Source organism: Myodes glareolus, chromosome 23, assembly GCF_982192425.1.
Source record: "Myodes glareolus chromosome 23, mMyoGla1.1, whole genome shotgun sequence".
NCBI classification, from domain to species: Eukaryota; Metazoa; Chordata; class Mammalia; order Rodentia; family Cricetidae; genus Myodes; species Myodes glareolus.
The window spans coordinates 22,749,299-22,775,149 of NC_142048.1; the positions used below are offsets into that span (position 1 = coordinate 22,749,299).

Below are 25,851 nucleotides of genomic sequence, written 5' to 3' on the forward strand. Positions count from 1 at the left end.
CAAAAAATTTCCTAGGCCATATGGAAACTACTTTGGTAGTCTCTGTTGAGAAAGCTCTATGTTAATTTCTGAAGAGAATGCTCACATCCAACTCTGTGAACAATGGAACAAAATTAAAGCACTGGTGTCTCTTCTTGAGAGGTGTGTGTCTATAATATACATTTAGTTGTACAAATAACATCCTGTAAAGACTTCACTGTTCTGGAAATCATTTACTTCACAATACCAGAAAATACAGCAAATGCACATAATTTCTACAGTTGAAAATATTGTCCTGTCAACTTTAAAATAGGAAAGATCAATGATTTAAGACTATTTTTTAATGGCAGAATAGGGCATTGTTTGTTTGCTTATTATTTGAATTCTTAAAATTCAAAAAGCTGCAATCCTCAGCCCTACATGACTTTTGAATTTCAATGTTGGAAACAACTTGTTTAAGAATGCTGACCATGATGTGATATTCTTGGGTTGCTTCTCACTGTTGCAAGTTAATGTCAGTTTTGTTTCTGTTAAAGTTGTTGACATATTTATTCTATAACTCTGGATATCAGTCCAATACACATACATCCAATACACAGAACAAAGGGGCAAAGGAAAGATGAAGCCTGATATTGAAATTCTTCCATATCTTTGTCTTATGAAGAAAATGTAACTGAAATTATGTGGATGGGTACATCTCCATTTAAAAGCAAGAAATAGGGTATGAAAATTCATTGGTTTCCAAATATGAACAGAAAATATCTGTGAAGTTTTAAACAATAAAATATATTTTATGTCACTACAATAGAACAATATAATGTTCAATATGTTCCAGATCTGATGGATTTTTAACAGTGGAAATGACGATATCTTGGCTAAAACTTTAGAAATCCAGTTGGCAGATTTCAAAAGCTTATTTTTATCAGGGTAACTTTACATGACTTAAAAGTTGAGCAGTCTTCCACAGTCTGGGGCTGGCTCCTTCTGTTAGTTACAGGAGCTTATGACAGGATCTTTTATATAATTGTGTAGTTTGAAGAATGTGACTCAGGCTATAATATTTGATGGTTTTTGGGGGAGGGTATTCTACACTTAAAACACTTTTTAACATGACAACTATAACTTTGTTGAGAAAACCTAAACTCCATGCATTCATTCAATAGCAAGGCAAAATATCTGACTTAACAAAATCATAGTAATGAATAATGATCTCAACACATTTTCAAAATTATTTGCATTTTTTGCAAAATAATTTATATAAATTTGTTAACTAAAATACTGGTTATGAAAGATAGAAAATGTTTATAAGTGATAGACTTGAAGATGTATATATCAGTCTGTTAAATCTGAAAAAAGAAAGGATACAGGAAAAGAAATGTAGTAAACTTTCTTTCCATGAGATAAAGGATAACAGAGTAATATTGAAGACATTTAAATAGATTCCTGAATTGTTGATCACAAAGAAATATGGAGAGATCCTTTATAGGAATGCCATTAGAGTATGCCAATACCCCTGGGATGCTGGCCAAAATAGAGATAATTTTCTGAAAACAGCTCAGTCCTGAATTTAATCCAAAAAACATCCATTCATAATGAAGTGCACTTTTAGTACAGGAAAGGAGTGTGCCAGACAGAGAACTTCTGTTGACATGTTTTGTTATGAATATACATGCCAGGCATTACTGAAAAACCTTTCATTTCAAACACAATTTTATAGACTTAAGAACAATTACTAGCATTATTATAAGATAAAACATAAGTATTTTTAATTTAATTATTTTTAAATTACAAGAAAGTCCATAAATAAAGCTACATAGACCAAGAACACTGAGTTTTAATGAATTTATATTTCAATATATTTAAATTCAGCCTAAATTTCCTGCTTTCATAATCCTTTAAAAATGTTAAATGCCAAATACTACTCCCAGAAAGGAAATTAGATTGACTAACCATATCCACTTTAAGTCGCTCCAATCCTAAGAGAAAAAAATCGTAAAGAATAAAAATCACTGATATCAAGAAAGAAATGAGCAGGTAGCAAAATCTTCATTTTGTTGATTTTACTTAATAACAAAGTTGAAAGTAAACTTCTATCCATTATATGTTTTAGAGAATTAGTTCATTTGCTTTAAAATATTTATTCAAATATTTAACCATTTATTTGATATTATTGATATTATCTCCAAAATATACAAAGAACTCAAGAAATTAGACGCTAAAACTCTAATTAACCCAATTAAAAAATGGGGTACTGAACTGAACAGAGAATTCACAACAGATGAACTTCGAATGGTCAAAAGACACTTAAGGTCATGCTCAACCTCCTTAGCGATCAGGGAAATGCAAATCAAAACAACTTTGAGATATCATCTTACACCTGTCAGAATAGCTAAAGTCAAAAACACCAATGATAGCCTATGCTGGAGAGGATGTGGAATGAGGGGAACATTCATCCATTGTTGGTGGGAATGTAAACTTGTGCAGCCACTGTGGAAATCAGTGTGGCGGTTTCTCAGGAAACTGGAAGTCAACCTCCCTCAGGACCCAGCAATTCCACTCTTGGGAATATACCCAAGAGATGCCCTAACATACTACAAAAGCATTTGTTCAACTATGTTCGTAGCAGCACTATTTGTAATAGCCAGAACCTGGAAACAACCTAGGTGCCCCTCAAGAGAAGAATGGTAAAAAAAGGTGTGGAACATATACACATTAGAGTTTTACTCAGCGGTAAAAAATAATGACATCTTGAATTTTGCATGCAAATGGATGGACATAGAAAACGCTTTACTGAGTGAGGTAAGTCAGACCCAAAAAGAGGAATATGGTATGTATTCACTCATATGTGGATTCTAAGCATAATTAAAGGTCTTTGAGCCTATTATTCATGATCTTAGAGAAGCTAAATAAGAAGGTGAACCTGATGAAAATTATGTAGCTACCCGCCTGGAGATTGGAAATAGACAAGAGTGCCAGGTAACCTCGGGTGCATGGGGGTGGGGGGGTGGGTGGGAGTGTTGTTGGAAGGGGAGAGTGTTAGAGAGAAGGGAGTAGGGGAGGAATGGGGAAAGCTCCGTGGACTGGGATGGGGGGAGGGAGGAAGGATGGATATGGGATCAGGGAAGAATATATTTCAACTAAGGGAGTCATTTTAGGGTTTACAGGAGACTTGATTATAAATGGGATCCCAGGTCCAATGAGAGATCCTCAGATTGTTCTCTGGACAGAAAAGAGGATGGATCTAATGGGAGATTACCAAGGCCAGTTGGACTGGGACTGAACGAGGACGCAATCCAACCAGATTCTCTGAATGTGGCGGGATTCTCTGAATGTGGCTGGCCCGAAGTCTTTCTGAAAAGCCATTGGCAATGACACTGGGACTTGTTTCCTCTGCATATACTGGATTTTGTGGATCCAGTCTGTCTGGACACTCACCTTCCTGGAACTGGAGGGAGGGGGGAGGAACTTGAACTTCCCACAGGGCAGGAAACTCTGACTGCTCTTAGGGCTGGAGAGGGAGGAGGAGAGGGAGTGGGGGAGTGGGAGGGTGGTTGGAGGAGGGGCGGAAATGGAAACTTTTATAATTTAATAAAATTACTTTCTAAAAAGAAAAAAAAGGAAATTCCAAAGAATAAAGAGAAAATCTGACAGAAAAAAATATATTTAACCATTTATTTGATATTATTGTACTATTAATTCATTCCTAAAGACATTAATTGAATATTTTGTATGATCAGTTGAATATTATGTATAATATTGGAGAATAATAAGGCAGTATCATATAATATATACAAAAGTCTATAGTTTACATGATTAGTTAAGTTGTATATTTGTTTTACATAAATTAATATGTAATTATGCTATACATATGTGTTTTTAATATTCTAGAGAGTAGGAAGGCCAGAAGTTCATAATATATAATGTATATAACAAACTACTTACAAATATATATCACAGATAATATATTTGCATATTTAAGTATAATGAAAATTTCAGTTAAATAATTGACAAACTATATTATTTAAGGATAGATGACAAGACAACATGAATTTTTTCAGACTCTGATTGGCTGAGCCCAGTGAGTTAAGTGCTTACTACATATAATCATGTGACTCTGTCTCTATATTCCCAACTAACATTTTGAGCATTTAACTCAATGATAAACAGTTTCCCTAGAATTTGAAAGATACTTGGTTCCTTCTTCACTACCACAGAAATAAACACACACATACACACACACACACACACACATAGACACACACATGCAAAACCTCAAGTACTATTTAAAGGCCTGTCCCCATGGTGGACAGAACAGTAAATCAAAGTAATAATTGAGTGGAAAGTTTTAAATCAATGTTCAAAACATACACATAAAAAGTAAATATGTTTTCATGTAATCTTTAAATGACATGGATGTTATTTGATTACAGAAGAAACTGATGTGGATTTTGGGCTTGTATATAAAGGTTAGGTAGGTAAGAATCACTAACCTAGAAGTTTCAGGTTTATTGGGATATTATTAGAAGTTATTGGAAAACACCATGAAAAGAATAAGAATACTAAACATGGTTGCTCATATAAAGATTTGAAAACTACTAGAGATTAAGAAAAATCTGCCTGGGTTGTGACGAAAGAGTGTCTACAATGTTTTAAAGTCATCAGTAACTCCGTTGCTAGTTACTTCTACACATGACAACTTTAAAACTACTTGCCTTGTTGACCCACCATCAGAAACTAATATCGAGTGTTAAAAATATCTGATACTAATTTGCTCTATCAGTATAACCCTAACAAGAATGTATAAGCATTTGTCCTTATATCACTCCTTATGAAGTTTGATCAAGGAAACTTTTTATAGCAACAGAGAGGGAACCCTACAGAAATCCAGAAGTAATCAAATTTGTCCTTATATCACTCCTTATGAAGTTTGATCAAGGAAACTTTTTATAGCAACAGAGAGGGAACCCTACAGAAATCCAGAAGTAATCAAATTTCAGAGTTATAAATCCCTGTCCCACCTGATACATCTACAAACCATTTCCGTGTCTAAGGATCAGGGAACATTGCAAAAGAAGAAATGAAAAGATCTTAATAGACAAAGGATTGTGGCATTTCCTGCGATGCTATGTCTCCTAGAAACACGTAAGATACAGCTATAAGGTCCTAAAAACACTACTGGCCAAATGTGAGCTGAACAAGAATGATAGCAATAAATAAATCAAGATGGATGCGGAAAGGTCCCTTAGACCTCATCCTTACACGAGCAACAACAGGCAGCTGAGGAAAGCTAAAAGCAGGGGAGGTGATCTTTCAGAGGGAGGATCAGACCAATTGGTTGTCAAGTAATAAATTGCTAGCCCTGAAAAAATCCATAAGAGTAACATTTTATAGACAAAGCAGTGTGTGTGTGTGTGTGTGTGTGTGCGTGTGTGTGTGTATATATATATACATAGCATATATGCACGCACATATGCACCTATATGCATACACACATATACACATACATTGTATATGTGTATCTATATGCACATATACGTATATGTATACATATATACTGAATATATACATACATGTATGCACGTGCATACATGAATGCATATATATGCAATAGCAATTAGAGAACAAAAAGTTCTTGAGCTTGAAGAAAAGTAGGGGGATCTGTATGGGTACTGTTGGAGGAAGAAAAGGGAAGGGAATGATGTTTTAATTATATTATAATCTCAAAAACAAAATTAAGATATGCCTGGTATTGTAACTTCTGACACATAAGAATTGCATTATTAAAATCACTATTAGAAAAAATGAATGTGACATGTAATGATGATAGTGTCTATTCATTAGTAAGCTATAATTGTTATGAGCATGTATACTGCCTCTCAGACAGACCACCAAAAGAAAGCCTTCTCAAGTAAACATTAATTAATATCTAGAGTTCATCCATGGTGAGTTTCGTGGTTAAAACAAATCTCATAAAAACAAAATTATTGCAAACAATAAAAACATGTTCTCCATTGAAAAGAAGATGAAAATTAAAATATTAAATGGAACTTGAATATGTGTAGATATGAGGAAGTTCAAATTATCTATTTGAAAAAAGAAGGGAAAATTCATTGAGATTAAATAAAAAAGGACATATTAAATACTTAAGATGTAGCATTAATAACAAGTAGATGATAAACTATATATTAGATAATATGATTTTAAAAATAAGAAATTGTAAAATAGTAATTTAAGCTTCTTTGAATTCAAAGCTTAAATTCATAATCCAAAGAGTTAGAACACAAACTGAAGACAGGAATACAGGCAGAAATTAAAAGAGGACAGTGTGAACAAATGCAATTTGCTGGCTTGCTCTTTCTAGCTTGCTCAGTTTGCTTTCTTATTCACATCAGGGCACCTGCCCAGGCAGTTCCCCACTCACAGTGGGTTACACCTTTCCACTTCAAACATTAACCAAGTAACTACCTCACAGACTTGCCTTCAAGACAATATGATGAAATATGTTTTCACAGGGGCTACCTCTTCTCAGATAGTTACAACTTCTATCAAACTGACAAAACTAACCAATCCATCAACTAATAAACACAAAATAACAGTAACTCACTAAATTCAGAAATGAAATGGAACTTCCTTCTCATTACATAAATTAATTTTATTATAGAAAAATATATGAACAATCAAATGTAAGTTTGTTGATATGCACATTGAAGCTGAGAGATACCTCGAAAACAAGACATGAAACCCTATAAAGAAGAAACAGAAACTCTGCATAGGTCCTAGCAATTCATTCTACCAAAAAGTAAAACCTGGGTATAAATGACTTCTTTTCACATGCTATTTAATAGATAAAGCATATTTTATTTTTATTTATTTATTTTTGAGGGTATGCAGTGAACTTTATTAATGGTATTCTTTTTTAAAATTTATTTATTTATTTATTTATTAAAAATTTCAACCTCCTCCCTGCCTCCCTTTTCCCTCCCTTTCTCCACCTTCCCCTCCCTCTCTAGTCCTAAGAGTAGTAAGGGTTCCCTGCCCCGTGGGAAGTTCAAGGTCCTCCCCCTCCATCCAGGTATATAAAGGTGAGTATTTAAGAGAGTAGTGCTCCCTAAGTCCCTCCTGCTATCTGGGGGTCTGGGTTGGAAACTGTGAGGGAGACGCTCAATGTCAAGGGTTGAGTTAGGACAGGGACTGCTCAGCAGCCGAGGGACTCTCTCTTGCTGTGTCCTTGCTGGGGTGGTTGGTCCAGGGTGGGCTTCTTCATAGAGGCCTTGTAGGCCCTGAGGTCCACCACCCTGTTGCTGTAGCCGAATTCATTGTCATACCAGGAAATGAGCTTTACAAAGTTGTCATTGAGAGCAATGCCAGCCCTAGCATCGAAGGTGGAAGAGTGGAAGTCACCGTTAAACTCGCAGGAGACAACCTGGTCCTCAGTGTAACCCAGGATACCCTTTAGTGGGCCCTCGGATGCCTGCTTCAACACCTTCTTAATGTTGTCATACTTGGCAGCTTTCTCCTGGCGGCATGTCAGATCCACGACGGACGCACTGGGGGTAGGAACATGGAAGGCCATGCCCGTGGGATGACTTTGCCCACAGCCTTGGCAGCGCCAGTAGACGTAGGGATGATGTTCTGGGCAGTGCCACGACCGTCTCGCCACAGCTTCCCAGAGGGGCCGTCCATAGTCTTCTGGGTGGCCTTGATAGCATGGACTGTGGTCATGAGTCCTTCCACGATGCCAAAGTTGTCATGGATGACCTTGGCCAAGGGGACTAAGCAGTTGGTGGTGTAGGAAGCATTGCTGACAGTCTTGAAAAAAATGTCATACTTGTCATGGTTCACACCCATCACAAACATGGGGGCATCCGCAGAAGGGGCGAGATGATGACCCTTTTGGCCCCACCCTTCAAGTGGGCCCCAGCCTTCTCCATGGTGGTGAAGACACCGGTCGACTCCACAACATACTCGGCGCCAGCATCACCCCATTTGATATTGACAGGATCTTAGTCCTGGAAGATGGTGATGGCCTTCCCGTTGATGACAAGCTTCCCATTCTCAGTCCTAACTGTGCCTTTGAACTTGCCATGGGTGGAGTCATACTGGAACATGTAGACCATGTAGCTGAGGTAGATGAAGGGGTCATTGATGGCAACAACGTCCACTTTGCCAGAAGTGAAGGTAGCCCTGGTAGTTAGGCGTCCAATATGGCCACATCTGTTCACTCAGACCTTCACCATTGTGTCTCTGGAACTAGGCTGGCACTGCACAAAAAGAAACGGCTGTCTCTAGAACAGGGAGGAACAACAAACATATTTTTAAAAAATATTGAAATAGTTTAGCCAAGTCATACAAAGACAGGGGAGGGATAAATTTCTTATTTATTCTGTAGCCCATTAATATCTCAGTTCCAAAATAAACAAACCCATCTCCCCTAGAAGGGGAGGATGTGGGAGAACTTGGGGGAATGGGATGGGTGGGATGGAGGAAAGGTGGATATGGGAGCAGGGAAGTAAATATCTTAATTAAGGGAGCCATTTTAGGGTTTGCAAGAGACGTGACTCTAGAGGGGTTCCCAGGTCCAAGGAGAGGTACCCAGATTGTTCCTTGGGCAGCAGATGAGAGAATGCCTGAACTGGCCTTGTCCCATAGCCACACTGATGAATATCTTGCATATCACCATAGAACCTTCATCTGGCGATGGATGGAGATAGCGACAGAGACCCACATTGGAGCATTGAACTGAACTCCCAAAGTCCAAATGAGGAGCAGAAGGAGGGAGAACATGAGAAAGAAAGTCAGGACCACGAGGGGTGTGTCAACCCACTGAGACGGTGGGACTGATCTAATGATAGCTCACCAAGGCCAGCTGGACTGGGAGTGATGGAGCATGTGGTCAAACTGGACACTCTGAATGTGACTGGCAATGAAGGTTGCTTGAGAAGCCAAGGACAATGGCACTGGGTTTTGATTCTACTGCATGGACTTACTTTGTAGGAGCCTGGTTTGTTTGGATGCTCACCTTTATAGACCTGGATGGAGGGGGGGAGGACCTAGGACTTTCCACGAGGCAGGGAATCCTGACTGCTCTTAGAACTAGAAGGGGGGTGGGGAGGGGGAGGGAAAAGGGAGGCGGGAGGAGGTGGAAATTTTTAAGAAATAAATAAATAAATAAATAGATAAATTTTAAAAAAACAACAAAATAAACAAACATTTAATAAAAAGAAAAACTATAGATTTTTTTTTTCATTTAAACACTGCCTGGCCCATTATCTGTAGAGAGTTAGTTACTGGCTAACTCTCACATCTTGATTAACCCATTTCTAATAATCTGTGTAACACCATGAGGTGGTGGCTTACCGGAAAAGATTCAGCATGCCTGACCTGGTGGCTGGCTCCATGGCGTCTGCCTCATTGCTTTCTTCCCAGCATTCTGTTCTGTTTACTCCGCCTACCTAATTTTCTGTCCTATCAGAGGGCCAAGGCAGTCTCTTTATTAACCAATGAAAATAACACATAACAGAAAGCCCATCTACATCATTTCCCCTTTTTCTATTTAAACAAAAAAGAAAGGCTTTCACTTTAACATAGTAAAATTACACATAACAAAACAGTTATCGAGCAAGAATTACAGTTACAATATTTTTATCTATTTTATCTTCTATCATAACTAAGGAAAACTATAACTATCTATCCATTCTTCAATTCTATCAAAGACTCCAGAAGGATATAATATTACCTAAGTAAACAAGAAATAAGCAACTTTCAAACTCTAGAAATGACAGAGACATCTCGCTGCCTGGACAGTCACCCATAGTTCTTTTGTACTGTTGGGGCATCCATCTCCGGCCTACAGGCCCACAGTATCCAGCAGACATTTCTTTTTTTTTCTTTTTTTTTTTGACAGTAATTTTATTAAATTATAAAAGTTTCCATTTATGCCCCTCTTCCCATCACCCTCCCACTCCCCCCCTCCCTCTCCTCCTCCATCTTTGCCCCTAAGGGCAGTCAGGGTTTCCAGCCCTGTGGGAAGTTCAAGTTCGTCCCCCCTCACCCAGGTCCAGGAAAGTGAGTATCCAAACCGACTGGATCCCAAAAATCCAGTATATGCAGAGGAAACTAGTCCCAGTGTCATTGTCCATGGCTTCTCAGAAAGACTCTGGGCCAGCCACATTCAGAGAATCCGGCCACATTCAGAGAATCTGGTTGGATCACGTGCTCGTTCAGTCGCAGTCCAATTGCCCTTGGTAAACTCTCATTAGATCCGACCCCTTGTATCAGTGGGTGATAGCATCCCTCGCAGTCCTTTGTCATTTTCTTCCTCCTTCTGCTCCTCATTTGGATCTTGGGGGGCTCAGGCCGGTGCTCCAATGTGGATCTCCGTCTGTATCGCCATCCATCGCCAGTGAAGGATCTGGGACTCTTGACTATTTCCTACCTCCTGGCGGATAGCTAAATAATCTTCATCAGGATCGTCTTCTTATTTAGCTTCTCTAGGATCACGAAAAATAGGCTCAAAGACCTTTAAATTATGGTTAGAATCCACTTATGAGTGAATACATACCGTGTTCCTCTTTTTGGGTCTGGCTTACCTCACTCAGTAAAGAGTTTTCTATGTCCATCCATTTGCATGCAAAATTCAAGATGTCATTATTTTTTACCGCTGAGTAAAACTCTAATGTGTATATGTTCCACACCTTTTTTAACCATTCTTCTATTGAGGGGCACCTCGGCTGTTTCCAGGTTCTGGCTATTACAAATAGTGCTGCTATGAACATAGTTGAACAAATGCTTTTGTTGTATGCTAGGGAATCTCTAGGGTAAATTCCCAAGAGTGGAATTGCTGGGTCCTGAGGGAGGTTGACTCCCAGATTCCTGAGAAACCGCCACACTGATTTCCACAGTGGCTGCACAAGTTTACATTCCCACCAACAATGGATGAGTGTTCCCCTCACCCTACATCCTCTCCAGCATAGGCTATCATTGGTGTTTTTGACTTTAGCTATTCTGACAGGTGTAAGATGGTATCTCAAAGTGGTTTTGATTTGCATTTCCCTGATCGCTAAGGAGGTTGAGCATGACCTTAAGTGTCTTCTGGCCATTCGAAGTTCATCTGTTGTGAATTCTCTGTTCAGTTCAGTACCCCATTTTTTAATTGGGTTATTTAGAGATTTAGTGCCTAGTTTCTTGAGTTCTTTGTATATTTTGGAGATCAGACCTTTGTCTGATGAGGGGTTGGTGAAGATCTTCTCCCAGTCAGAAGGCAGCCTTTTTGTCTTACTGACACTGTCCTTTGCTTTACAGAAGCTTCTCAGTTTCAGTAGATCCCATTTATTCATTGTTTCTCTTATTGACTGTGCTGCTGGGGTCCTACTTAGGAAGAGGCCTCCTGTGCCTATGTCTTGTAGACTACTTCTCACTTTCTCTTCTATCAGGTTCAAAGTGGATGGATTAATGTTGATGTCTTTAATCCATTTGGACCTGAGTTTTGTGCATGGTGATAGGTATGGATCTACTTTCATCCTTCTACAGGTTGACATCCAGTTATGCCAGCACCATTTGTTAAAGATGCTTTCCTTCTTCCATTGTATACCTTTAGCTCCCTTGTCAAAAATCAGGTGCTCATAGGTTTGTGGGTTAATATCCGGGTCTTCTATTCGATTCCATAGGTCGACTTCTCTGTTCTTTTGCCAATACCAAGCTGTTTTCAATACTGTAGCTCTGTAATAGAGTTTGAAGTCAGGGGTGGTAATGCCTCCTGAAGTTCCTTTATTGTATAAGATTGTTTTGGCTATCCTGGGTTTTTTGTTTTTCCAAATAAACTTGATTATTGTTTTCTCAAGGTCTGTGAAGAAGTTTGATGGGATTTTGATGGGGATTGCATTGAATTTATAGATTGCTTTTGGTAGAATTGCCATTTTTACTATGTTGATCCTCCCAATCCAAGAACAAGGGAGATCTTTCCATTTTCTGGTATCCTCCTCAATTTCTTTCTTCAAAAACTTAAAGTTCTTGTCAAATAGGTCTTTCACTTCCTTGGTTAGAGTAACCCCAAGATATTTTATGCTATTTGTGGCTATCGTGAAAGGTGATGTTTCTCTGATTTCCCTCTCTGCTTCTTTATCCTTTGTGTATAGGAGGGCCACTGATTTTTTGGAGTTGATCTTGTATTCTGCCACGTTACTAAAGGTGTTTATCAGCTGTAGGAGTTCTTTGCTAGAGTTTTTGGGGTCACTTATGTACACTATCGTATCGTCAGCAAATAACGAAAGTTTAACTTCATCCTTTCCAATTCGAATCCCCTTGATGTCCTTATGTTGTCTTATTGCTATTGCTAGAACTTCAAGCACTATATTGAAGAGGTATGGAGACAGTGGACAGCCTTGTCGTGTTCCTGATTTTAGTGGAAAGGCTTTGAGTTTCTCTCCATTCAATTTGATGTTAGCTGTCGGCTTGCTGTATATTGCTTTTATTATATTTAGGTATGATCCTTGTATCCCCAGTCTGTCCAACACCTTTATCATAAATGGTTGTTGAATTTTGTCAAATGCTTTTTCAGCATCCAATGAAATGATCATATGATTTTTTTCTTTCAGTTTATTTATATGATGGATTACATTGATAGATTTGTGTATGTTGAACCAGCCCTGCATCTCTGGGATGAAGCCTACTTGATCATAATGGATAATTTTTCCAATGTGTTCCTGGATTCGGTTTGCCAGGATTTTATTGAGAATTTTCGCGTCGATGTTCATGAGTGAGATTGGCCTGTAATTCTCTTTCTTGGTTGTGTCTTTGTGTGGTTTTGGTATTAAGGTAACTGTAGCTTCATAAAAGGAGTTTGGCAATGACTCTTCTGTTTCTATATTATGGAATACATTAAGGAGTATAGGAATTAGCTCTTCCTGGAAGTTCTGGTAGAATTCTGCATTGAAACCATCTGGTCCTGGACTTTTTTTGGTAGGGAGATTTCTGATAACAGCTTCTAGTTCTTCACGACTAACAGGTCTATTTAGATTATTCACCTGTTCTTTGTTCAACTTTGGTATATGGTACTTATCTAAAAAAATGTCCATTTCTTTTACATTTTCCAACTTTGTGGCATATAAACTTTCGTAGTAAGATCTAATGATTCTCTGAATTTCCTCTGAGTCTGTGGTTATATCCCCCTTTTCATTTCTGATCCTATTAATTTGCATGTGCTCTCTCTGCCGTTTGATTAGTTCGGCTAGGGGTTTGTCAATCTTGTTGATTTTCTCCAAGAACCAACTTTTTGATTCATTGATTCTTTGGATTGTTTTCTGTGTTTCTATTTTGTTGATTTCAGCCCTCAGTTTGATTATTTCCAGTCTTCTACTCCTCCTGGGTGAATCAGCTTCTTTTTTTTTCTAGAGCTTTCAAGTGTGCTGTTAGGTCTCCAATGTGTGCTTTCTCCGTTTTCTTTATTTGGGCACCTATTGCTATGAACTTTCCTCTTAGCACTGCTTTCATAGTGTCCCATAGGTTTGAGTATGTTGTGTCTTTGTTTTCATTAAATTCAAGGAAGACTTTAATTTCTTTCTTAATTTCGTCCTTGACCCAGGGGTGATTCAGTAGTTGACTGTTCAACTTCCATGAGTTTGTTGACTTCCTGGGGGTAGCATTGTTGTTGAATTCTAATTTTAATCCATGGTGATCTGACAAGACACAGGTGGTTACTAATATTTTTTTGTATCTGTGGGAGTTTGCTTTGTTGCCGAGTATGTGGTCAATCTTCGAGAAGGTTCCATGAACTGCAGAGAAGATGGTATATTCTTTCCTATTTGGGTGGAGTGATCTATAGATGTCTGTTAAGTCCATTTGATTCAATACCTCCAATAAATCTCTTAATTCTCTGTTTGGTTTCTGTCTGATTAACCTGTCCATTGGTGAGAGAGGAGTGTTGAAGTCTCCTACTATTAGCGTGTGTGGTTTGATGACTGCCTTGAGTTCTAGAAGAGTTTCTTTTACATATGTGGGTGCCTTTACATTAGGGGCATAAATATTCAGGATTGAGACTTCTTCCTGATGAGTTGTTCCTGTTATGAGTATGAAATGTCCATCTCCATCTCTTCTGATTAATTTTAATTTGAAGTTGATTTTGTTAGATATTAGAATGGCCACACCCGCTTGTTTCTTAGGTCCATTTGCTTGGAAGACCTTTTCCCAACCCTTTACTCTGAGTAGGTGTCTGTCTTTGTGGTTGAGGTGTGTTTCTTGTAAACAGCAGAATGTTGGATCCTGTTTTCGTATCCAATCTCTAAGTCTGTGCCTCTTTATAGGTGAGTTGAGACCATTGATATTAAGTGATATTAATGACCAGTGATCGATGACTCCGGTCATTTTTAGATAAATACCATATACCAAAGTTGAACCAAGAACAGGTGAACAATCTAAATAGACCTGTTAGTCGCGAAGAGTTAGAAGCTGTTATCAAAAATCTCCCTACCAAAAAAAGCCCAGGACCAGATGGTTTCAATGCAGAATTCTACCAGAACTTTCAGGAAGAGCTAATACCTATACTCCTTAATGTATTCCACAATATAGAAACAGAAGAGTCACTGCCTAACTCCTTTTATGAAGCTACAGTTACCCTAATACCAAAACCACACAAAGACACAACCAAGAAAGAGAATTACAGGCCAATCTCACTCATGAACATGCTGTTTTATACTCAAGTGCTGCAATAGGAAACAAAACCACTTAGAATTGAGAAAAGCATGTGAGTAGTATGTAATGATGACAAGTTCTTTTTCTAATCTATAGCTTCTCCACCTGTAAAGGGAAGATTATATACTCTGTTCTGTTCATGTCCTGCAATAATCATGACTAACTTGCTCATGGTGGTTTTGAAAACTTCTGACAGTTTAGGCTACTTCACACAAATTCGATATTATATTTATTTGACTATTTGGGAAATCTACATAATGAATGCAAAACATGTTCAAATTCTTTTAAAATGCTGTTAATACCTCTGAAGCAAAAGAAAATTACCTCAAATCTTTTACTTCCTGCACTCAAGCATAAGAACTTGTAGCACAATTTATAAAGACTCACAGACAGATATTGGGGTTCAACCTCAAGACCAAAAAAGGAAAGCAGTCAGTCACTGGCTCATACCTCTATCTGAGTCTGAAAATAGTAATCTTGCCTCAAGTAATCTTAGAATGAGATTGAGCCTGAGTGATATCTCTTCTGATTTATAAACCTCTGTAGTTCTGGGATTAAAGGTGTGCACCACGGGGATTAAAGGCATGTACTGCCCAGTTTCTACGGCAACTAGTATGGCTACTTGGATTAAAGATATGTGTTCCCACAGCCTGGGCTGTAAGACTGACCAGTGAGTGACGCTGATTTACTCTTTGATATTCAAGAAAATTTTATTTAATAAGAAACAAATGAAATATCACTACAAGAATTTGCTTTTTGCACCTTCCAATTTTCAATATTAACATATTTGTAAATATTGCAAGTGCCTTCTCAATAGGTGAAGAGATAATATATAGTTTTAAATATATATTGGGAAGAAAATCTGCTTCTGCTACCGCATTGATTTTTCATGAGTAATATGATATGATTAAGCCCCAGCAAAACTCTTATTTAATTTTAAATCATTTTCTTATCTAATATATATAATTCGTATCTATCATGTGGATAAAACAAACTTACAATTAAGGCAATAATGTAGTGACATTTCATTTGTATTTTAATAAATAAAGCTTGCCTAAGGATTAGAAAAGTAAAACAGTCACATTAGCCAGCCTTACAGTACTGGAAGCACACCTTTAATCCCAGTAGCCACAATGACATACCCCTTAAATTCCAGTAACCAAACTCTTTAACCATTTAATCTTTCCATTTAAACCAGCTGGAAGTGGTGCATGCCCTTCCTTCCTGAATCATAGAAATAGAAGGAGATTCCCTCTCATTCTAAGATTCCTGGAGGCAAGATTGCCATTTTGGGCTGAGGTTGAAGTAAGGGACAGTGACTGACTCTTTTGCTTTTCTGACTTTCAGGTTGAACTCAAATTCTGTCACTGATTTTGTTAATCATGCTTCACAATAATATTTTAAAAATCTTGACAAATATCTACATCTAAACATTATGTATAATATAATCTTTCTTAGCATCTACATTATAAATAATACATTACACATAAACACAATTATTTTATACACATAATTACAGCAAAAATGTTTTTCTTTTCTTTCAAAATATCTAACCTAGAATGAAAAGTCACGTTCTCTTTATTTGCACAGGGGTCATCTTCTCAGGGGTATCACATCCTCATACCAATGTGACACATCACTGAACCATTTATTCTGGAAGCGACATGTTTCCAAGCTTATTGCGTTCTTTAGCCTTAAATAGTTTTGTTTTGTTTAGACAGTGCTTTAATTTGGGGAAAAAGATGTTTCACTCCATGAGGTGCATCTCAAAATGAAGTTCCAGAAATAGACCAAATAAGCGAATTACTTGCATGGATTGGCTCAACCAAAGAAATAATGGGTGCCTGCAGTCTGCTTGTCTTGACTTAGTTCCCATATCAGATAGAAAACTGAATCCAAAGCTCCTAACAGATTTTTCAAAGAATAGTTTTGCAAACATAAACATCACATTTCCTTAACTTCAACAGTTAATATCTGGGAATAATATATATATACCTTCTGGAAATATGATTAAAAAAACCAAAAGTTTAAATTTTCTGGTTTTTAAAACTTCTAATGTGTGTTAGAATTTTGATGTTTTAACCAATTATTTAATTCAAGAAAATTGGCATAAAATATATTCAATAGAATTTTTGAATTAACTTGACATAAATAGCAGAAAAAAACTTAAAAATTCTAATGCCTTAAATAAATTGTACTTACTGAAGAAGGTAATGTCTGTGTATTCTAACTGAATGCATCTACATAATAATGTGTGCCTTATTTACCAATCTATTCACTTTCTAATGTCTGTTGCATAAATTCAGTATCTTATTCTTTATAACTTGAGCACAGTTGGTATTGAGGAAAGTGTTGATTTACTCTTCGATGTCATGAATGGAAATACAGCTTTTCCTTCCCACAGAGACTAATGAGCTTGTCAGGAAAATGGTGTTTTATGGAGTTTTATGTAACAAAAGACTAGTGGCTACCTTCTATTCTAAACCCAAAGTAGAAGAACATGGCAAGCTTATCTAACATGTCAAATATAATATATCATGATTCAATTATATATGGCAGGAAATACAAAAGTGAGAAAATATATTGTTAGATAGTATATGATGATGGAAACACTTCATTTCTGATAACATACCATTCGTTATCAATAAACAAATATACTTAGCCAATTTTCACCTACCAAAATTATTTTAAATATGAATATTATATTTATTTGTTCTTCTGCTATTCAAATCTGATTATGTTAAGAAAAGTATATCTTTAAATTTTGTAATAAATCTTTCAAATCAGACATAAGTAGAAAGTGTGGTCAACACTTATTCTGCAAACAATCTGACCTTAGTAGTTCAATATAAAGTTGAATTTTTTTCTGCAATTTTCTAGAGCAATTTTAACCCCTCCCCAAATGTCAAGGTCCATTCATTCAGACAGCTGTATTGAAATTAAAAATACTAATCTCACTCAATATTTTTCATGTTAAATTGGGATTAAAAAATCACAAACCCCAGTTATGATTTTCCTCCACTTATTCTGGACATATGTATTTTCAAAGTTAAAACACAATTGAAGGAAATATCATATGTTTCTAGAATTTCCACGCACAGTATCTCTTTCTGGAATTATCCCCAGCACCAAGGTAAAGTGTTCATTTGTTCAGATATTTATGACAAGTACAATTTATGATGCATTTTCCAATCAGGGAACACCCACTCCTCAGGTATTAATCACACTCTTCTTCCCAATTTCTTCCTTCTCTGTGACTATTTTAAGCATCAGTCAATTCTCTGTCTTAAATGGTATTTTAGCAGAAGTATGAGTCACTGGTCAAGTTGCTCCAAATTCTGTACAAATATTAATTTATGAGAAAATTCCCAACAATAAAATATTAACAGTTATCCTTATGTTTTTAATGTTTTCATCAAATTGAAATAGAATTATGATTATGAATTTGCTGCTACTGTGGTCAAAATTATCATTGCATCGAATGTACATACATTATTTCTCAATGTGCTTAAAAGAGCTTTGCACACATCAGGACATCCTATGAGGAAGGGCTGATTATATTATAATATCCTTGCTTGCCTTGTGCAGATGTCTAAAATGTGACTGATGATGTTTGTTTATAATTGGCTGCCTGTATTTTCATGAGAAAGTCTAAATCTATTGTGTCCAGCAAACTCACAGACATGTAAAATGAGAATATTACTGGACAGACTCTTAAAGAATACTCTTTCAGTTAATAAAAAATAATCGTTTTCATTTTAATTGCATTATTAGTTAATTGGCTACTTAATTTTTGTGACAATGTAAGTATGTAAATTTATTTTTCTATTTCTTTCTTCTAGACCCCCTCTTTCACAGTCATAGCACCTTCTTGAATTAAATGCTGTTTCACGCATATGTGTATATGGATATAAACACATATTTCTAAATATAACCTACTCAGTATGTATAATGTTTCTAAGACCGATCATTTGGTGTTACATAACCAGCTGATGTGCTATTCCCTGAAGAAAAATGTTTCTTCCCACGTTCAGCATTTCCTACTAGCCAGTATTTCTCTGTGTAGAACCGAGGCCTTACGGTGTTTCCTCTGTCATCTCTGGACGTTTATTGCTGCTGGCCTCATTCAGCCCATATTTTTAAGCAGCCATGCTGGTGAGCCTCCATGAGTCTTGATTCTGATATTAGTAGAAGACACACTCTCCTAGCAAACTTACACATCTACTGGCCCTTACAACACCTCTAGTCCCTTTCTTCGAGTCCCTGATTTCCTTCATGAAGGAAAGTTTCGATGCTGAAGGTAATGATTGTACTCCTTGTAGGGTATAGGAACAATTATTTGATGCACTTAGGGGTTATTCTGGTTTAGTAAAACGGACGTTGTAGATTTTTCTGTAAGATCCATCACTTTACTTCCTCTGAGCTGTCGGTCAGTTTTGAAGTACCAGGTACGGATTCCCTCTGACTGAATGGATCCAAAGCCCAATTAGAGAGCTATTAGCTACGGCCAATGTATATGCGCCATTTCTGAAACCGTCGGGTTCCATGATGGTTGTGACTGTGAATCATTGTCATCATAGTTAAGTAGGAATGTTGGTTGCTTTGTTCCTTTGAAAGCTTTCATGTTGTCTTCTGGTACCATGAAACCTAGGTCTCAGAAAGCAGGTGTTCAATCAGTTTGCCAGCATCCTGGTTTCCTATCTCTCCTTAACTTTCTGTTGTATCTGTAGAAGTTGTGTATTTGAGCACACCCAGAGCAACATGATTTTTAGCAAAACATGTTGACAGGGAATGTTTGATCCAAATTTGAAATTGGGGACTGCAAGAGGCCTCCTAAGGCATTTTCTGATAGCAAAGGTGCCTTGCCTGACCTTTGCTTCTCTGTAGTTATTAGTCTAATACTGACCTTTACCACAAGGTCTGTATACTCAAGAGGGCTGGTACCTTCTGTTTGAATGATCTCTAGAAAAAAAGTTTGTTTGTAGGAACATTTGCCTACAATCTCTTTTTGAATGACCTTGTTTACGATAATTTAAAAGAAATCTGAAATTTTGATTTTTTTTAAAAAATTTCTGGAATTTAGTTATCTTATCAAAGCATCATCATAAATGAGAGATCCAATACCAGCTGTATTTCTGATCCATTCATCTATTGATTGGTGCTGAATTTGGCTTTAAAGGACTGATCATCCTTTTGTATTCTGAATTAACATTTTCAAACAAAAGTCAAATATTCAATTAATATTTGCCTAATGTCTGGATCTGATATTATTCTTTTATATCTGAAGTCAATCTGTGTAAAAAGACAATGAAGGCTTCTTAGAGGTCTTGTATAATTTTAGTAAATGACTCATTCCACTTTCCTGATGCTTCAACTATGTTCCAAGTATTCAAGACTGCTAAACAATATTGCACAAAGGTATAATTATCAAATCTGAACTATTTTCTGCAAATCAACATATTTGCTCTTCCCCAGAAGCTTGTCTTTGGAAATTTCAATACCTCTAGCCCTTTCCTTCTGTTCTATGGCCCTAGCTTCATCTCTCCATCATGTTTTCGTTGTAACTAAGGACTAGCTTCCAATATTGCTGTAACTAAATATTTCTAGTCTTGTGGAATAATTCTGTTCCTAGTAGCTCATGAATTTAACATCTGCCTCACAAAGGGTGAATACATAAATATATGATAGCTTCCTTAAATCTCTTTAAATCTAAAATTTCTACAGGACTCCAATTAACTTTTGAATAGCTATGGGAGTACCTACCATCTGGTGGTCATTCTTCTGTGGCAATTAGATATATTAAGGTGGGTTTCCTAATAACATTGGGTCATTCCTCTTCAGTTTCATAATGCGATGATTCAATAGGTTTTGCTCTATATTCCTCTACAGGTATCTGAGTTTTTTCTCATTTTTATTAATAAATCTTTCTGAGGCTTGTAGCTTATCAATTACAAGTCTTTCTTAAGCTGTTTTTTTTTAATAAATTGTAAATTGTCCCAAGGCTTATACCTTATCAATCATTTTTTTTCATATTTTCATTATTAAGTCTTTCTAAGACTCTTATTTTATTAATCAAATTATCATATTTGGCCCAGTTATCAAACCACGTTTTTAAGGATAAAAATTACAATTATCAACCGGATAACAATTGTGATGAACATTATCACAATATCATTTTAATTTTTATATTTTCATCTACTTTTTTCATTTGCCAACTTTTCATCGTATCTCTAAAAAGGGTCCTAATTCCCTGCATTTTGATATTACTGATTCTTATCATGGGAAACATACCCTCCTTTTTGAAAACCTAATTTTTCCTTTAAGAAATCCCAGGTATCTCACCAGATCTGCTGACAATGACAGCAAAAGTGGAGCTGTGATCCAGGGTAACCAGCTGGGTTGGTGACCCTCAAGTGCGGTGAGGAGCATGGACTAGCTGTTGCTTATCAGCATGCCTGAGTGGAGGACATGGAGGGTGCATAACTGGGTCACATAGTTGTTTGTAGCAGTGACAGCAGCAGTAAAAGTCAGAGCCCCGCATAGGTCTCAAGGCAGCCCAACTGGCTTGGGTTGATGGTCACGGAGAGGGGTCCAGGGAAGACTCGCATGGTAAAATAAGAGAGCACCTGCTGGCGGTGGGGTGGTTAACCAAAATGGTGTTTAGGACACAGGAGGGCAGGGAGCAGAGGAGGCTGCAGTGGAAAGTCTGCAATGGAAGAATTCTAGAAATGAGAAAAACCAGCTGAGAGCCTGTGAAGAGGGAGACAAAGCTGGTGCCAGGGGCAATAAATGATGGGTTCCCTGTCTTGGTATAATTTAATAATATCCCACATTGGACACTAGATTTAATGATTATCTAAATCACTAATAAAGCTCAGAGTCAGATAGTAGGATATGAACCTGGTAGATCCAAATGGTCACAGATAAAAATCCCAGTTGACAGTTCTCTCTGCTTTTCCAAGATCCAAAATGCCTCCAGAACTCTTCAGCCCTTTGTGCTTCCTCCCTGTGTCCCTCACTCCTGCTGTGCATGCCAAAAACTTTTATGTTTTATACTGGTCAGATAAGTGTGAACTTCATCCTCTGAATCAGTGTTCAAATTATTAACAGTTTTGGGAGACAAAACAAGGTAATCTTCCCCCTACTGCCTCCCCAACCCCGAAAAAGAGAGATTCTATATAATCTCATACCCTGTGCAATTTCCTGCAGCTTCTCATCCACAAAGAAGCAACCACACTCTGGTATTTCTCCAAATAAATCTCTTTTGTGATATTTTTGGTGAAGTTTGGCTTTGTGGTATTACTTGGCTTCTGACTGTCAAAATACCTTCCCTTCAGAGCTATCACAGTTGCTTATCAAAAAACTCTCCCCTCCAAATTTTACCATTTGCATCCAGCAAACTTCCCATCAGAGATCCCACATCTCCTTTGGGGAAGTTTTTCCTTCAGAGATGCAACATTTGTGGTAATTATTCCCACAGATGGAGGGGATGCTTCCCCTCAGTAAAAATGTTCTACTAGGGTGAAGGTAGTTTGCCAAGCCAGGGATTTCCACAATAGTCATTTCAAATCGTATATATTTTAGGGTAATTTTCCATAGGAATTCAGGAAAACCTTATGGCCAAGCACAAAATAAAAGGCCAGAAGTGATGAGTTCTGGGTAGTTTTGTGTATGTTTCTGTCCCTTGCAGACTCTTCCCATATGCCTAATATTTTAACATTTTCTTCCCTCTTCTCAAATAACAAATCAGCAACTCACTTCAAAACTTGAAGATATTTCTAGCCCTATTTTTGTCACAATAGTGATGGCTTTGCATGTTTTCTTTTCTCAAATTCTACTAGGCCAAACATTTTAAGAGTCAGCAAACTTCAAAAATACATTCAGATTTTGGAAATTTTTATTCCTAATCCTCTCATGTACTGCTAAGGTTTGGGAACACATTTTTCAAAATTGATGAAAAATGTCCCTAGCTTGGAGATTAAATTTAAGGATATTAGAGAAATAAATATTAGTGATGGTGTGAGTGTTTCCTAATATGAAAAAAGAAATAAGTACTATAACCTAGACAGTGGTTACATAAGATAAAGCTTAGTGTCACCATAATTAAGGTGATAGCAATTTCCTGTATTCCTACATAATATAATAATAGAGTAAGTAAAATATTCATGCCAAAGATACTAAAATGCCGGGGGAAGGCTGAATGCAGTCACCATCTAGATGTCTTTATATTTAATGAGTTGTATGTTTTCCTTAGCAATGGGTCCCTGCAGTGAGTTTTCAGAGAGAAACCATATTTCCTAACATTTGTCTGAGCTGGTTAGGGAACTACATGCGATCTCCTAGGCCAACAACTTAACTGAATGCAATGTAGTCCTACAAATGAACACCTTGCCTGGCTGCAGAAGATGGTCAATTCAGATAGGACATTCCCCCTTACTAGCATTAGTCACTAGGATCATCCTCACAGATTCCAGACTGATTCCACTGCCCTGTTTTCACACATCTCTATCGCTCCCCAATTCTAGCTGCCTCTTCATACACTTTCTCACTCATTCCCTCCCCTTTCATCTGATCATTCCCACTCCCTTCCCCACACAATACACATGCAAAAATGATTCTTTTTCCTCTTTTTGGGGAGGAAGGTCCATGAGTGAACCCTAGAGCACCCCTCTTTACCTGACTGCTCTGGGTCTATAGATTGTTGCTTGATTATCTCCTTCTTAAGAGCTAATATACACTTATAAATGAAAATGTACCATATTTGGCTTTCTGGATCTGGGTTACCTCATACAAAATTAGTTTTTCTAGTTGCATCCATTTACTTGCAAATTTGGTGATTTCATTTTTAAGTAGCTCTATTGTGTAAAGATAATACATTTTCTTTATTTGTTCTTTAGTTGAGGGACATCTAAGTTGTTTACAGTTTCTGGATATTATGAGTAAAGATGCCCTGAACATAACTGAAAAAGGGGTCCTTGTGGTAGGATGGAGCACCCTTTGGGCATATGCCCAACAATAGTATAGCTGGATCTTTAGGTAGATCAATTCCAGTTTTCAGAGGAGCTACCACATTGATTCCCATAGTGGTTGTACCAGTTTTCACTCACAGAATCCCTGGAGGAGTGATCCTTTTACTCCACAAGCTCACAAGCATGAGCTGATATTTGTGTTATTTATCTCACCCATTCCTACAGGTTTTTGGTGGAATCTCAATGTCGTTTTGATTTGCATTCCCATGATATCTGAGGATGCTGAAACCTGGTAAGTCTTTCTAAGCTGTTTTAAATTCTACTCATGAGAATTCTATTCTTTTATTTATACCCCATTTCTAATTGGATTATCTGTTTTTATATCTAATTTCTTAAGTTCTTTATACATATTAGATAATAAACTGCGATCATAAGTGGAGTTGGTAAAAATCTTTTCCCATTCTGTAGGCTGATGTTTTGTGTAATTGATGTTGTCATTTGCTTTACAGAAGCTTTTCAGTAAAAAGAGGTTACATGGGAAGAGGCAAGGCTGATTGGCAAGCGCGTGGTGTCCCGGAAACATGGCGGAGCGCCCGAGGAAGCGTCCGTGTGGCCCAGGTGAACACGGCCAAAGGGTTGAATGGCGAAAATGAAAGCAGCAGTAGAAGGAGGAGAAAAAGAAGTGGAAGGATCTCAAAATGATGAAAAAACTGGAGCGGCAGCGGGCCCAGGAAGAACAGGCTAAGCGCCAGGAAGAGGAGGAGGCTGCTGCCCAAAGTAACGACCAGGGGCCTTACACTCTGAGTGTGGCCCTGTCAGGCTCCATCCTGGACAACGCCCAGTCATCTGAGCTTCACACCTACCTGGCTGGGCAGATTGCCAGAGCCTGTACCATCTTCTGTGTGGACGAGATTGTGGTGTTCGATGAAGAGGGTCAAGATACCAAGACTGTGGAAGGGGAATTCAGGGGAGTTGGCAAGAAGGGGCAGGCATGTGTACAGCTGGCCCGCATCCTGCAGTACCTGGAGTGTCCACAGTACCTGAGAAAGGCGTTCTTCCCCAAACACCAGGATCTGCAATTTGCAGGGATCCTCAACCCCTTGGACAGCCCTCACCACATGCGGCAGGACAAGGAATCAGAGTTCCGAGAAGGCATCGTGGTGGGCCGGCCCACCAAGGCAGGCCACGGCTCTCTGGTTAACTGTGGGATGAAGAAGGAGGTGAAGATTGACAAGAAACTGGAGCCCGGACTTCGGGTGACCATGTGACTGAACCAAAAGCAGCTCCCAGAGTGTAAGACAAGGGAACAGTCAGGTCCTCACAGGACCCCTGCACCAAAGCCGGTCTCTACTGGGGCTACACCGTCCGCCTGGCCTCCTGTCTCAGTGCTGTGTTTGCTGAGGCTCCCTTCCAGGATGGGTACGATTTGACCACTGGGACATCAGAACGTGTCTCCAACGTGGCCTCTGCCCAGCTGCTCAGCTTCAGGCATGCTCTTGTGGTGTTCAGGGGCCTCTAGGGGCTGGAAGCTGGAGTGGATGCTGACCCCAACCTGGAAGTGTCTGAACCCAGTGTTCTCTTCGACTTTTATGTCAACACATGCCCCAGCCAGGGCAGTCGTACCATCGCACTGAGGAAGCGATACTCATCTCCTTGACTGCCCTGCAACCTGGTCTCACCCAGGCTGGTTCCCAGACCACCAGACAACTTTCTGGATCCAGGATGTAGAAGCAGCAGGAAATGGAGGATCACTAGGAACAGACATGGTCAAGACTTGTTTACAAAAATAATCACCTTTAATATGAGCCAGTCCAATCTCCCTCACTTGCTGCCAGCAGTGATGGCCTTGAGGTTTCCAACTCGAGCCAGGATACTGGGCACGAAGAGCAGCCCTGAAGCCCGCTCAATGCTCTCCATGGGCACCAGGAAATGATCCAAAGGGATGGTCTCATCCACAGGGGCATTGGGCATCACATAGGAACGCAGCTCAATCTGCCTGCCAGTGGCCTCCAGGATGAGCACCTTGAAGAAGTGTGTGGGCACTGCCACGTGGTTCTTCCCAATAACCTGGTACTTTACATAGGACTTCCCATCAACCTCCGTCCTGTGGAAAGATCCAGGCACACGTGGCCAGGAGGCATGGTTGGACACAAGGCCACCCCTTCTAGGAAGCCCTCCCTGACTTCCAACAAGAAATTTATGTGCCATGCCTGGTTGC

General features: G+C 38.3%; 2 pseudogenes; one reads left to right on the top strand and one right to left on the bottom strand.

Moving 5' to 3' along the window:
* Window positions 1-7,174: 7,174 nt before the first annotated feature.
* Window positions 7,175-24,216, bottom strand: LOC125413956 (glyceraldehyde-3-phosphate dehydrogenase pseudogene; annotated as a pseudogene).
* Window positions 24,213-25,390, top strand: LOC125413969 (28S rRNA (uridine-N(3))-methyltransferase pseudogene; annotated as a pseudogene).
* Window positions 25,391-25,851: the final 461 nt, after the last annotated feature.